The following is a 13,052-nucleotide window of genomic DNA, read 5'->3' on the forward strand; positions in this document are numbered from 1 at the left end:
ACAAAGATTTCAATAGTGAATGATTAAATCTAAGGGTGTTTGCTCCACAAATGATCTTGTGGACGATATTTAATGTGTGTGGCAGGTATGCACCTGTAAGGAACCTATAATTTCAAAATGATTTTGTTTAATTGGCGATAAATGGAAGACACTGGGCTGTGATGTAATGAATGACTCTGAGTGGGTCCATACCAATCTGCATCGTGGATAGTCAACATCCAGCAATTGTGTTTTTTCAACAATTTGAATTGTGATTTTAACAGGGACAGAAGTATTGTCGATATAATTGTGAGGCTGAAATTATGACATGAAACTTAAAAAAATTAATTATCCAACATCAGGTTTATTGGATTAAGTTTATATATCCCTTATAAATTTGGGAAATTATTGTAGCTTCTGAACCCCAAACCAAATTGTTCTTCAGGATATAATGAGAAATTTAAAAAATCTGTTATTTTGATCAAAGGAATCTAATGGAATAAACACGGATGGATATTGTGCTCCAGTGAAATGGGGGCGTCATTCTCATTCACATTAACAGGTAGAGCTACTCGCACACATCAGGAATTTCAACGCATCCCTAACCAATGCTGGGTGGTGCGGGTGCCGTGCCTGCCTCCAAGTGGCAGAGGGGTGAAGTAGCGAGGTTCAGGGCTGGGCAGAGAGTATTTTCCTGCTACGAGGAGCAACATTTCTTCCTGTGGGCTCCACAGAGTAACTGGGAGGATCACATGGGTGAAGATCCATTTCGATTGGGATCCTGCAGACCCTGATTTGCACTTGTGAGGGACCCAACCCCTAATCTCGGCAAGCGAGCTGCACACGGCTTCCGGTCAATGTTTTGTGAATGGAAAATGTATAAACTACATGTTAATTCAAGGATGGCCTAACTTTGGACAGGCAGATACTTCAAAGAAAGAGGTTATAATGTGACTGAGATATTCAGAAGGATGGGGAATGAAGCTTCAGAAACATTCAATAAAGAATTGGCTAAATATTTGAAGGGCTTTGGTAAAAGTGGTGGATTGTGATTAATTAGATAGCTTTACCAAAGAACAGTGTTCAGCAAGGCTGTGCTGACAAACCTTATCACCACACGATTTGATCCTAACTGGAAATTGTTGGATCTTTCCCTTACATTAAAAAAGGGAGAATGATTAGGAAATATGAAAAAATGAACGTACGTAATAAGAGCAGGAGGAGCCATTCAGCCCCTCGAGCCGCTCGCCATTCAATAAGATCATGGCTGATCTGATTGTGTTGAGTTCCCCATTCCCCATTTACCCCCAATAACCACTGATTCCCTCGCCCAATAAGAATCTGTCGACCTTCACCTTAAAAATATTCAGTGACCCCCTCCCCACCACTATCTGAGGCAGAGAGTCTGAGGGAGAGGGTCTGAGGGAGAGGGTCTGAGGCAGAGGGTCTGAGGCAGAGGGTCTGAGGGAGAGGGTCTGAGGGAGAGGGTCTGAGGGAGAGGGTCTGAGGGAGAGGGTCTGAGGGAATGCATCTGAGGGAAAGCGTCTGAGGGAGAGGGTCTGAGGGAGAGGGTCTGAGGGAGAGGGTCTGTGGTAGAGAGCTCCAAAGTCACACAACACTCTCAGAAGAAAATTCTCCTCATCTCCATCGTAAAAGGGCGACCCCTAATTTTAAACCAAATTCTGGACTCACCCACTCACATCCACCTTGTCAAAACCATTCAGGACCTGATATATTTCAATCAAGTCACCCCCTCACTCTTCTAAACTCCAGTAGAAACAAGCCCTTTCCTCATAAGACAACCCGCTCATTCGAGGTATCAACCTAGTAAACCTCCCCTGAAGCGTCTCCAATGCATTTACATCCCTCCACAACTGTTCACAGTATTTGATATGTGGCCTCCCCAATGCCCTGTGCAACTGAAGCATAACATTCTATATTCGATTCCTCGCGTAATAAAGGATGGCATTCAATTAACCTTCACTTACCTTTTGTTATGCATGCTCGGGAACACCTAAATCCCTCTGAACGGGAACATCTAAATCCCTCCGCACGGGAACATCTAAATCCCTCCGCACTGACATTCTGCTGACAATAAAATCCCTCCAGCTTTCTCAGCATTCCTCATTTTATTCAGCCACTATTCTCTCGGCATATTCTCCTGATCTTCAGTTTTACTTATTGTTCTGAAAATCTCAATTGGATTCTCATAATTCCTAATAGTAATTTCCAGGACATTCTGGCCTCCAAACGAAGTTGCACAGAAACCATTTTTGGATAATACAAGGCCAAACCTTTGAGAAAGGAAGTGGGTACGTACAAATGTATTTTTGATGGGATGTGGGGGTCACTGGCTAATGCCCGCATTCCTAATTGTCTTTCACTCAGCTATTTCAGGGAGCAGTTACGAGTTGACCACTTCACTGTGGGTCTGGAGTATCGTGTAGTCCAGACCAGGTGGATGGCAGATTTCCATTCACAAATGGACATTTGTGAACCAATTGGATTTTTACAACATTCTATGATAGTTTTATTGTATTGTCACTATTACTGAAATTCTCTTGATATTGCAGATTTATTAATTGAATTGAAATTTGACCGTGATGGGCTTTGAATCTATGTTCCAGATCATTAGTTTGGATTACTAATTCAGTGACATCACCAGAATGCCACTGACACTCCCTGTGTTAGAGCGGCCTGATTGAAAGTACACCCTTTGTTATCAAAATCGCGCTCATATCAGAATCTCATGTCAGGCACATTGAAAGGCAGAAATAATTGAGATGAAAATATTATTTTTGAGGATATTGTGTTGACTGCATCATTGCTGAATGTATCCGCCTGTATGTGACTAATTTAATTCAGCTGCGGGCTGAGTGTCGACAGAATGGAAGTAATCAAAGGATTTTGATGTGAAAGGTGGAAATTTGAAGTACATAGGGCAAAGGTGGATATTCTACAAGTCAATACAATTAGTGCGGATTTCGATTTTTACTTGTTGAATTTCACAGGAAGCAAAGAAGGAGTTTACAACTTAACAAAAGGTCATAATAAATATCATAATCTTCATTAGTGTCACAAGTAGGCTCACATTAACACTGCAATGAAGTTACTGTGAAAATCCCCTAGTCGCCACACTCCGGAGCCTGTTCGGGTACACTGAGGGAGAATTCCGAATGTCCAATTCACCTAACAGCACATCTTTCAGGACTTGTGGGAGAAAACCGGAGCATCCGGAGGAAACCCAGGCAGACACGGGGAGACCATGTTGACTCCGCACAGACAGTGATCCAAGCTGGGAATCGAACCAGGGACCCTGGCGCGGTGAAGCAGCAGTACGAACCAGTGTGCTACCATTCTGCCCAATAAATATGGTAAAGTTATTACATTTTATTTTACCACAAATTAGTGGGCATAAGGAAAGCATAAATGATATTATATTCTGGAAAATGTAAATTTCAATGACCTTTTAAGATGAATAAAAATCAACATATTTAAAACGAGTTTGGGAGCTGTGTTGGGAGGGAGGCGTGTTAGATGCTGCAGTATACTGGGCTGGGGCACAACGGTGAAAAGAAGCAAAGTGAAGCAGTCTTCAGTCACCAAGAAGAGAAATGTCTTGTAATAATCCACAGGAGGCAGGGGTTCTGTCACCACACCAGTATTTATTTGCTGTAACTTATATACAAGAGCAGCTCCAACCAGTGCTGCTAGCATTCCAGTCAACTTAAGACTGCCTCACAAAGCCTACACAGGTGCTTATATGGCCCCCCCTCAATGAGCTGTCATTGAGGGAGCTCATACTCCAATTGGCCAACCAATAATGCCAATTGGAGGTCATCACACCCCTCCCCCCCCAAGATCCGAGGAATTCCTGCCAGCTGGCATTCCTCTGAGCTTCTTCTGGGTCTGTCACCTCGGTGTCGTACGCCGGGTCGTTCTCCGACGTGGGTGGGGTGTACCTTATAGGTGGCCGTCTTTTCCTTGACGACCTCCTTGGATGTTGTTCTTCCTCCTCCTCCTCAGGGAGAGGTGTCGCGGCGGCCTCGTCGAACGTGTCCATCTCCCGACTCTGACGACTAGGTCTGGAGAAATTGCTCGGGGCTAGGGTGTGGGTATCTTTCCCGTCTGAGCTATCCCAGCTTGAGGCGGTCCTGCTTCGACTGCCTCCAGGTGTGGTTCCGCTGCCCTTATTTGGTCTAGGTGTTTCTTCAGCACCTTACCTCCTATCGAAACTTTATATGATATGGGCTCTGTTTGGGACTCCACCGTGCCTTTGACCCACGTTGACCCATTCCCATAATTCTTGACCCAAACCGGTGCCCCCACCTGGAAATGTCTCTGCTGCCGACTATTATCATGCCCCCTGCGTTGGACCTCCTGTTGTTTCTCCACTTTCCCCATTAAATTTGGGAAAAGGAGACTCAGCCTCGTTCGCAGCTGCCTTCCCATTAAGAGTTCAGCTGGCGGTATGCCCGTTGTGGAACACGGTGTGGTCCTGTAATCAAACAGCCAGCGGGAGAACTTTGTGTCCATTGACGCTGCCGGCTGCTTCTTGAGTCCCGCTTTTAGTGTCTGGACCGCTCTCTCTGCCAGGCCGTTGGATGGTAAGAGGCCGTTTTGATGTAGCAGACTCCGTTTCCCTTTAGGAATTTTCCAAATTCCCCACTTGTGAATGCTGTTCCGTTGTCCGACACCAATACCTCCGGAAGTCCATGTGCTGCAAACGAGGCCCTGAGCTTTTCAATTGTCGATGCTGTGCTTGCCGCGTTTACCCAGTGGACGCCCAACCATTTGGAGTGGGCGTCCACTATCACCAAAAACACTGAGCCCATGAAAGGGCCGGCGTGGTCAATATGCAGGCGGGTCCACGGTCTGCCTGGCCATTCCCACGGGTGCAGTGGCGCAGCTGGTGGCACTCTTTGCCCCTGTTGGCACACCTGGCACCGACGTACCAAGGCTGCTATGTCTGTGTCCAATCCTGGCCACCAAACGTAGCTTCGAGCTGGCATCTTCATTTTAGACACTCCTGGGTGTCCGTGATGTAACTCGGTTAAGATTGCCCGACGGCCCTGAGCTGGGACTATTACCCGGGCTCCCCATAATAGGATACCGTCTTCTACGGTTATTTGGTCCCTTCTGCTCCAGTATGGGTGCATCTGGGGCTCCACTGGTCTTTCCAGTTCCACTGTTAGCAGTAAATGCTTCATCTTGGCTAAAACTGGGTCTTTTTGCGTCCACAACCGAATGTGTTGTGCGTCCACTGGTAGGGTGTCCAAAAAATTTAGAGTCATGACTGTCTCCTCTACTTTCGGTATTAGCAGCGGGGTGTCGGGGAGGGGAAGTCTGCTCAAAGCATCTGCATTTGCTACTCGTGTTCCCGGTCTGTGCTCCAGAACGTATCTATACGCCGCCAGTAGCAACGCCCAGCGTTGGATTCTAGCTGATGCAATCGGGGGTATTGTCTTGTCTTCTTTTAATACCCCTAATAACGGCTTATGGTCCATCACTGTGGTGAATTTCCACCCGTACAGATACTGGTAAAATTTTTTCACTGCAAATATCACCGCCAGTCCTTCCTTCTCGATTTGGGCGTACTTTCTCTCAGCCATCGCCAAGGTCCGCGAAGCATAGGCTATTAGCCGTTCTTCCCCATTCCTTCTTCTATCGGCTAAGACGGCTCCTACCCCGTAAGGTGATGCATCACACGTGACCACCAACTCCTTCCTTGGGTCATAATGCTCGAGGACATTTTCGGATGACAGCTGTTCCTTAATGTCCCTAAATGCTCGGTTTTGGCGGGCGGACCATTTCCATTCTTGTCCCTTTTCTAGTAGCTGGTGGAGGGGTTTTAGGATGGACGCCCGATTTTCAATAAATTTGCCATAATATGTTACCAACTCTAGAAATGATCGTAGCTCCTGGACCGTGGTGGGAGCTGGGGCTTCTTTTATTGCCCTTACTCGGTCTTCCAATGGGTGTAAGCCCGACTCGTCTACTTTATATCCCAGGTACATCACTTGTGGGGCCAGAAAAACAAATTTTTCTCTTTTCAGCCGTATGCCTGCCTTCGCGAAACGCCTGAACACTTCCTCCAGGTTCCTTAAGTGTTCCCTGTTTGTCCTACCCGTGATTAAGACATCGTCCAAATAAATCGCCCCCTGCGGTAGTCCCTGCAGAATATTTTCCATCGTACGCTGGAATATAGCGCAGGCTGATGACACTCCGAAGCGTAGCCTAGTATAACGAAAAAGACCCTTCAGGGTGTTGATCGTAGCGAACTTCTGGGAGTCCTTGTCCAGTTTTAACTGCAGGTAGGCGTGGCTCATGTCCAGTTTCATGAACAAAAGCCCACCTGCCAATTTGGCATATAGGTTGTCTATTTTTGGGATCGGGTATTTGTCCAGCAGTGCGTATTTGTTTACCGTCTGTTTGAAATCTCCACAGAGACGTATCGAGCCGTCTGGCTTCAAAATTGGTACCACCGGCGCTGCCCAGTCCGAGAACTGTACTGGTCTGATAATGCCGTCGCGCCGTAACCTTTCTATTTCGACATCTACTTTCTTCCTCACTGCAAAAGGTACCGGCCTGGCCTTACAAAATTTCGGAAGGGCTTCTGGGTCCACGTGCAAAGTTGCTTTGGCGCCTATAATTTCCGCCAAACCTTCTTGGAATACCTCCGGGTATTTTTGGAGTACTCCACTCAACTGCCCGCTTCCACTCTGGAAAATTTTCATCCAATCTAAGTTTAGGTCTTTCAGCCAGTTCCGTCCTATTAAGTCCGGTCCGGAGCCCTCTACTATCGTCAACGGTAATCTGAGCAATTGTTTGTCATATTCCACGGGTACATGAGACGTGCCTAGAACTTCCAGGGGTTCCCCCGTGTAGGTTTTAAGTTTTGTCGATGTTTTTGTTAGGGTTGTTGGCTGGAGTCCATCTTTGATTTTTAAAAATGCTGCCACTCCCATTACTGATACGGCCGCACCCGTGTCCATTTCCATTATTGTCGGCCGACCGTTCACCCGTGGGGTAATCCTAATAGGTTCTGCTTTCTTTTGTCGCAATATTATATAACTGTTCCCCTTCGGAGGAGGATGGGGTGTCTAGGTTGTGTACTTCCCTGCGTCCCCACCTTCTATTCCTCTTTTGTCACCTCCTTCTAGGGTTTCTGTCACTGTTATCCCACTCTGTCTGGTGCCAGAAACGGTCCTCTGTTGGGAGAGCCTCAGCCGGTGGTTCCCTCTGTCTCCAGTTAGTCCTAGCAGACTTGGGGGAAGTTCTGGGGTTTTCCTTTGGCCCTCTATTCCTCAGGCTTTTCCTGAGGGTGGCTATCTGGTAGCTGGACCCGTTGTGGTAGTTCCTCTCACAGGTATCTACCTCCATTGGTGCCCTGTAGTTCCTGCACCTCACTTGCTGACTTTTCTAGGGACAGTGCGAGCTGTAACGCCCGCCTGCAGTCTAGCTGCGTTTCCGCCAACAGGCACTTCTGTATTGTGAGGTCGTTTATGCCACACATTAACCAGTCCTGAAGCATTTCATTTAGCGTCGGGCCGAACTCCCATTTTTCCGCCAGCCTTCTCAGGGGGGTCAAGAAATTTGTGACTGACTCTCTGTCTTCCCGCTTCGTTGTGTAGAATCTGTACCTACGCAAAACGAGGGGTGGTTTTGGGCCAGTGCTCTTCCACCAATTTCGTTAATTCTTGGAAAGGTATCGTGTCCAGCGTATCGGGATAAGTTAGACTACGTATAATGGCGAAGGCTGAAGGTCCACACGCCGACAGCAGGATAACCCGTTTCCTTTCGTCCTTCATTATCTCATTGGCCTGGAAAAAGTAACACATTCTCTCCACATACTGGGACCAGTCCTCAATAGTCGGGTCAAATGCATCTAATCTCCCAAAAAACAGCATTTTTGAAAAAGCAAGACTTATCCTCCGAGTGCAGCAGCTGGTCTCCGCAAGGTTCTTTGTTTACCTCGTCGCCACTGTAATAATCCACAGGAGGCAGGGGTTCCGTCACCACACCAGTATTTATTTGCAATAACAATACACAAGAGCAGCTCCAAACAGTGCTGCTGGCATTCCAGTCAACTTAAGACTGTCTCACAAAGCCTACACAGGTGCTTATATGGGTCCCCTCAATGAGCTATCATTGAGGGAGCTCATACTCCAATTGGCCAACCAATAATGCCAATTGGAGGTCATTACATGTCTCTTTGTTCAAGACAGCAGTGATTTCCACAGTTGAGTGACAGAGAGTCCTGTGAAATACATCTCTTACAGCAATAGTGGGTTGTGCCTTGTGATAACATTACTGGAATATCCTTAAATTTCCTTAATGACTGTTGTCTCAAGTGATGTTTATTTGTGAGTTTAACCAAGTAAGAATCTTTTCGGGAAATGTTCTCTCAGACTAATTTTAACTGTGTAAGTCTATCGTGTGTGCTTAAATGTTCTTTTCTTTTGTTAATAGATGTTTTAATTTCCTAGTCAAATTCCCCAAAAGTGTTATTGGAATGCAGGACTCCTGACTTTGACAGACACATCTTCTTGTTGTAAAATATAAATTGAAAATCATTGTGATAGTTTTAAAAGTTTCGCTTTGGGGTTTCTTTAGCCTGGCAATTAGTACCTGCCGGGTCATTAGATGATTTTTATAAAGTAGAGTTCGGCTTTTCTTGTAGGGGCAATGTTTGATTTTTGAATTGCCCAGGAGTTCACTCCCCACGTGCCCAACGTGATGATAACCTCAAGGATGCACCATACCGGAAGCATTCAGCTTTCCCGCGCTTCCTGATCCCACATTAAAAGAAAATGGCCCCTCGATCCCCCCCACCAATTTCCTGGCCTGTTTCTAGACAACAACAAGTTTACAATGTTACAATGAAGGTCGACAATCTGGATGACCTTGTAGAGGAGAAAAGTTGTTACTCACGAGAAGTTGAAAATATATTACAACGATAAGATAAGAACGGTTATTTTTTTCATTGCGACTGATCCCTTTCCAGAGATTAAGTGAATGACTTTCAGAAGTATTTACCACTAATGATAAACTCAGTGTATAAGAGGGAGAGTTGATGTTCACAACACACCAGCTGCAAGATGGCAAAGCTTCTACTTGCAACAGGTAAGCCTGTTTGACCATTTCAATACCTCTCATATTGTTATAAAACCATGTTTTATATTGAAAATGACGACTGAAGCCAGCAGGCAGGCTCTGAAAGGCTTGCCATCAGCATTTTAAATGTGAATGAATTGGCAGCTCCTGAAATGGCTGAATATTCACATGGCTGTTGGAACTAGCTCAGTATGACCATATTTGAATAACTGGCCAGCTTGTGAGAGGAGATCATGTGACGAGCAAGCTGTGTCTTAAGAAGTTGCTTCATTCCAGGCTAGTGAGAGTGAGATCAGAAAGACTCTCTGTTGTCTCTCTCTGTCTCTGTCTCTGTCTCTCTGTCTCTGTCCCTCTCTCTCTGTCTCTGTCTTTCTGTCTCTCTCTCTCTCTCTGTCTCTGTCTCTCTCACTCTCTCTGTCTGTCTGTCTCTCTCTCTCTCTGTCTGTCTCTCCCTGTCTCTCTTTCTCTCCCTATCTCTCTCTCTCTCTCCACTTGTTCTTCAAGTTGGTGCCCTGGCTGTTTTTTGACCAACTGCACACTGTAGGCCGCATCATAAATATCAACACAACAGAAATCATCTATCATCATCTTTGACTTGACTTGATGCAAAACATGTGTCTGCGTGTCCGTGCGTGAGTGTGTGAAATGCATGTGTGAGTTGGAGTGCTTTTATTCCTTTGTTTAGATTGGCTGTACAGCACAGACATTGCATGTTTATCAAGTATATTAAATAATATTTCCAATGTGTTCCATTAAGACTTACAAGAAAGCCTACCCAATTGTTTAAAAACACATGTTGTGGTAACCTGAGCGACAGAGAGCAGAGTTATTCTATCATTTCTTTCCTCACCTAAACAATATTGTAACATTTAATTTGTGATCTCAGCCTTAGAACAAAGTATGGTTTAGAACAAAGCAAAGACTCCTTTCTCAAATTCAACTCAAATTATAAATGAATGGATTCTTTGCTGTGTTCCCTGAAGATGCCTTATTATGGTATAGCCTGCTGCGGAGTACCAAACTCAACATCATTCCAATAACCTATTGGATTCTCCACCTGCTGTTCCTCCACAAAATTCTCTTTGACAATAACATGTATTTGAATGTTTGTGCTGTGATGCAAAATAACATCAAAGTACAAGTGTTCCAAAGGACATGGTTCCATGTTAATTCTCAGGTTTATCCATTTTCATTTTTAATTAATTGTGTTGGTGATTGAAGTAAATAGAGTACGATCGCAGTACAACTGCAGTTGGAAAAAAAGTATCTGAGGTAAAAATAATGATTTGCCGGATTGTTTTAATGAAATGTGCTGCTATTAAGTAAGGACATTCAGTAATGCAACTCCAAACCATTGAGTTGGTGGATCAGATTTGCATTAAGTACTTCTCTAGAATTGCCCAGCTCAGGTCAGAAGATCAAGTGTCCCATGTTAGTAAATCAATGCATCCTATCAGCCTCAAAATATAAACTAAAACAGGAATAATTCACATTTCTATAGTGCCTTTAATGTAGATAATCATTGCAATTCTACAGAACCAGTAGGAGCAGGAGTACTGCCTGGGACATCACAGACTTGGCGATACATCCCCTTCCCTCCCCCAATGTCCAAAAGACGTTTCCGCTGCAGCGTGAATGAGCTGTGGAGACAGGACAGATGCTCACAGCTTATCCCAAAGATTTAGTTAGCGCCCGAGGCCCAATCCCGGGATGGACCAGTCGAATCTCCACCTCATTGAGCTTGGAGATGACAAAGGTGTTGATGAAGCTTTTCACTGAAGGTGGGCTGAGATAGGGGAGAAGCTGGACCGTGTTACTGGGGTGGAAATAGGCTGTCTTTGTGATTGAGACAATGTGGGTTTGGAAGGTGAACTGGGGACTGAATAGGACATGAGCTGGTGAGCAGTCTGGACCAGTCTGAGGAAGAGTGAGAGGGGATCTCTTAGAAACGTATAAAATTCGAACAGGATTAGACAGGGTAGTTTCAAAAAGAATGTTCTTGAGGGTGCAGGATTCCAGAACCAGGGGTCATAGTTTGAGGATAGTTTGAGGTTGGGTGGCACGGTAGCACAGTGGTTAGCACTGTTGATTCACAGCTCCAGAGTCCCAGGTTCGATTCCCGGCTTGGGTCACTGTCTGTGCGGAGTCTGCATGTTCTCCCCGTGTCAGCGTGGGTTTCCTCCGGGTGCTCCGGTTTCCTCCCACAGTCCAAATACGTGCAGGTTAGGTGGATTGGCCATGCTAAATTGCCCTTAGTGTCTGAAGAGGTTAGGTGGGGTTACTGGGTTACGGGGATGGGGTGGCGGTGTGGGCTTAAGTAGGGTGCTCTTTCCAAGGGCCGGTGCAGACTCGATGGGTCGAATGGCCTCCTTCTGCACTGTAAATTCGATGAATTCTATGATCTATGATAAGGGATAAATCCAGAGTGTGTTGAATCTGTAGAATTCACCACCACAGAAAGTAGTTGATGTCAAAACGTTGTGTTATTTCAAGAAGGAATTAAATATAGCTCTTGGGGCTAAAGGGATCAAGGATATAAGGGGAAGGCGGAATAAGGCTATTGAACATGATGATCAGCCATGATCATAACGAATGGGGGAGCAGGCTCAAAGGGCCGAATGGCCTCCTCCTGCCTCTATTTTTCTCTGTGTGTCTCTAATTTCAGTACCACAGCTAAATGGAACAGTTGAAAAGTTAATATCTGAGGTAACAAAAGAGATTTGAAGGGTAGTTTTATTGCAATCTGCTGCTATTATAGAAGGTTGTTCAGTATTACAATTCAGAACCAATGAGTTGGTAGATCAGGCTGACAAAATACACTTCTCCTGTAGGGTGTGCTAGCTGTGGAGGCAGGATTGATGTGGACAGCTCATCCCAAAGATCGGGTTAAGGCACAAGGTCCAATTTTGGGATGGACAGTCTAGTTTCTTCCTCACTGAGTCTGGAGACGGCAAAGGTGTTTATTGTAAGGGGCAACGGAAGGAGTCCACATCGAGCTGTAGAGAGAAACATACTGATTTATTTAACACGGTAACTATTATATACAGCCCCAATAGTTCCTTACCGGGTCTTCTCCAGCCTGACTGGCTGACTCTATTTATACAAAGACACATGAACTATGTTAAGGGTTCTCCGCACCCTTATCGGGGGAGCCGGTGTTCTGCAAACTCCACGGGGAAGTGGATCATCCCGACCCGTGAGACCCGTGCGGGTTATAACAGTGTTGATGAGGCTTTTAGTGACAATCGACTGGCGAGCAGTCTTGGTCAGTCTGAGGCAGTAAACAGCAAGGGGTTGGTGGTAAAGTTGGGGATGGGGGTTGTAGATGACTAATTCAGTTTTACAATGATTAGCCTGAAATAATTATGGTTAATTTCAAACTGATTGTGGGGAAAACAATCTGACCGGACAGAGGCAGAGGAGGAGAGGGTGTTGATGATGTAGAGCCGGCTGTTATCAATGCACATGGAGATCCTGACCCCATGTCTGTCGATGATGTCACTGAAGGGCAGCAAATGGGTCAGGAAAAGAGTTTGATCAAGGATCGATTCTTAATGTTTCTATTCACTCATCATTGTGAACCCTTAAACCTTTCAGCACATTTTGCTGTGAATTTTAACACTTATCCTATATTCTTTATTACAGCGGTGGTCTTGTTGGCGTGCCTGGAACTGGGTGAGTCTTGGTGCTTTTTAAGCTATTTTTAATGATATGTAATGAGTAGAAGCTCAGTCCTGATTGTGGTGATGTGCATCACTGTGGGTACACGGGGGGGGGGGGGGGGGGAGGGGGGGGTTAATGTAAATACATGTAGGCTAGCTAGACACTAGAGGGAGCACCAGAGACATCACACATACACACTCAACCAATTGATCAGTTAGATAGGACACAACCAATGGACATTCATGATACACACAGAGGTGACACGACCACAGGAGGGCATTACACCAACCCAT

The 13,052-nt window shown here is 45.5% G+C and overlaps 1 protein-coding gene across 1 annotated transcript in view; it reads right to left on the reverse strand.

The window, feature by feature from the left end:
• The window catches only part of LOC140393643 (uncharacterized), a 411,041-nt gene that overhangs the window by 109,513 nt on the left and 288,476 nt on the right, over positions 1-13,052 (reverse strand). The gene's annotated exons all lie outside the window — the stretch shown is intronic.

This window comes from Scyliorhinus torazame, chromosome 17 (assembly GCF_047496885.1).
Source record: "Scyliorhinus torazame isolate Kashiwa2021f chromosome 17, sScyTor2.1, whole genome shotgun sequence".
NCBI lineage: Eukaryota > Metazoa > Chordata > Chondrichthyes > Carcharhiniformes > Scyliorhinidae > Scyliorhinus > Scyliorhinus torazame.